Here is a 2,899-nt window from a genome sequence, read left to right as displayed (position 1 = left end):
AGAGAGAGAGAGTGTTTGTGTTTGTTGGTGTTTGCAAGAGGGGTTGACACGTGTGAAAGCTGCATGGCAGACTGACACGTGTAGAATGGACTTTTCAGGATCAAAGCCAAGGAATTGCAAAGAATCCAAATATAGTGCTCTTTTTTTTTGGTCAACGTAAATATAGTGATCGAAACAGCAGCATGGAATGTCGTTTTGTTCTGAGAACATGAGAAAGGCCCTGAATCCAAGCTATTTATATATCTATTACGAAGCTGAAATGAATCATTATTATTCAAATTGCAAAACGAATGATTTGGCAATCCTGATGTTATTTTGTTATACTCGTCAAATGATGCCTTTTAGTAGTGAAGTCTTATCCTTAAGCCCTTAAGCTCTAGGACAGGTATAACAAGTTAAATCGTTAACCAAAATGGTCGAAATGTTAGCTCACTCTTTTATTATGAACTCCAAAATTTCCAAATTGCATCGTTGTCACAGCTAAAGTTCATGTTCAGCTGTTTAACCTGAAATGTTATGGCTAGAGCTAGCAGAGCTGGTGCAAGAATGATTGAGGAACTATTGGAACCATGAAACTGCGAGTCGAGTTTTTTTACTACTATGAGATTGATTGTTACATGCATTGTTAAATTGATTTCTACAGCTGATAGCTAAATTTATAGATATTGCTTAGAAATTTTGGATTGTGCAGTGAGCTCTCTTGAAGTTTGCAGCAAGAATTCTTAGTTTGGCAGTTGGACATGAACAAATCGAATTATTCCTTAAAATCTATATCCAATATTCCAATATTTCAAGGCTTAAGAAAGTGAAGAAACCATATTCATGAGGAAAAGGGTTCTTTCAGAAGATGAAGAGAAGCATCAATAGTTCAATAGAAACTAGATTATTGAAATTAAGGTGAACAAACCACTCATGGAAACAAAAAATGAAGAATCATCAAACAACTACTATAAGCTTTAGCAGACACACTTAAAAAACTATCCAATATTTCTCATATTATAGTCAAGGCTTCTCCCTTACTGAAAGAAAACAAGGTTATGGCCGGACCTCCTAATCTCCCTTATTTTGGGCTTCCATGTGATCAATGTGTTGTCAAGTCTTTAAAACCAACTTTCAAATGCACGAGAGCCCAAAGGCATAGTTAGGCCGGGGTGATAATTGACCCCTCTAAATTTAATTTTATGTTTCATTTCATTTTCTTAATGTTTTTAGCCTTCTAGCCATAATTTGTAAAAGTTTTCATCAACTCATCATTCTCTTTCCAAGTTTACTTATTAATATAACATCTTTAATCCTGTTTTCGTGTAGTCGCCCAGGGGCGGAGCTACATAGAATGCGAGAAAAACACTATCTCTGATACTCATAACCTATCAATCATGAACAAACAGCGTCAGGGGGCAAATCGAGCACTGCCAGCCCTGACCCAAGACTGACTAAGCTCAAGTCTAGGGCCCCAAATGAAGTGGGGCCTCTGATTCGGTGATTTATATTGTATTTTGTGTTAGAGTTGTATATTTGTTGCCTAAGCAGTAGTGCTAGGAGGGTTGGAATTGTTTATGAACCACCAAAGTTCAATTCTTTCCAATGCTTGTTTTGTTTTTCAATTTTATCTAAATCTTGTTATCTTTTATTATTATTATTTTTTGGGAATAAAAGGATGGTACGGCTGCCCTCAAGTCTTCATTAATGAAATTGTCAAATAAAGGAGGGGGCATAAAACCTGAATGCTTGATTACAATGAAGTCCCGACATATTATAAAAGATGTCTACAAAGTACATGTATTCAAACAAGCATCTACTATGTATTCAAACAAGCATCTACTAGCAAAGAATACTACTCTAAAGGCGACTTCATTGCTTTGAAATAACGGTGATATAATGGAAAGATCAGTTGACATGTAACACGAGCACATATCCTAATATCTAATAAAACAGTTTTCCTATTATGTTGTCACCGGAGAATAAACCGGACGACACTTAGGTTCATCTTACCACTAGGTGGTTGCGACCATTTGACCAGCCAAAAGAGGCCCTGCCTACCTAGAGCAGATAAGGCACACAAGGTGCATAGACCGGGACCAAACCCATTTTGTCCTACCAACAAAAGGTAGGTTATTTTCGGCATAAAGTCGTAGTTAGCTAAAAATAAAAAAGTGAAAAACAAAAACAGAAAAATAACATGGGCATAGGACCAAGGCCCAGACTCAATAACCCACCAGCCTAAGTCGTACAAGCAAGTTGCAGCAGCCACCACACCCCTCCCCTATCGCCGCCCATGCCGTCCCACCGTTGGTAGCAGCACCATCGATCCTAAACTCTGGCCAGCTAGCCACACTGCTCCCCTTTAGCCCGCAACCCATCCAATCCAAATCGGGCACACCCGATCAGATCTGGAGCATGAGCATTGACTCAACAGTGTCATAGCACCGTAGGTACCTTCCACTCCTTCCAGCGATCTTTGATCCCGCGCCACCGCCTCGCAACGTCCACCAGGCTGATTCCGATCCTCACTTGAGAAGAATGACCCCAACCTAGTCATTTGCTATTGGTGCCTCACGAAGTATAGACCTCGAGGCACCCAGAGAAGAAGAGTCGCCACCATGCCGCCTGCCTCTTGACTTGAATCATCATCATTGGACAAGAGGTCCCATATGGCCCATCCGCTTGCCTCTTCACATACACTTTGGAAGAAGACTATGCGCCTCTAGGGTTTGGGAGGGAAGACGTTGATACAAAACCAATAGCTAAAAAAACAAGTATTGTTATCTTGGTACTTTCAATTGTCAATTGTGTATATGTTTAGTTCCTTCGTTTTTTCTAATAGGTGCAGCTATTTCCACCTCACTAAATGCTCAGTTCACCCCAGTCTTATTTTTACCTTAATGTTCTAATTATGCCC

Source organism: Fragaria vesca, linkage group LG3 (assembly GCF_000184155.1).
Source record: "Fragaria vesca subsp. vesca linkage group LG3, FraVesHawaii_1.0, whole genome shotgun sequence".
Taxonomy (NCBI): Eukaryota; Viridiplantae; Streptophyta; class Magnoliopsida; order Rosales; family Rosaceae; genus Fragaria; species Fragaria vesca.
Note: the sequence above shows the minus strand (reverse complement) of the source record.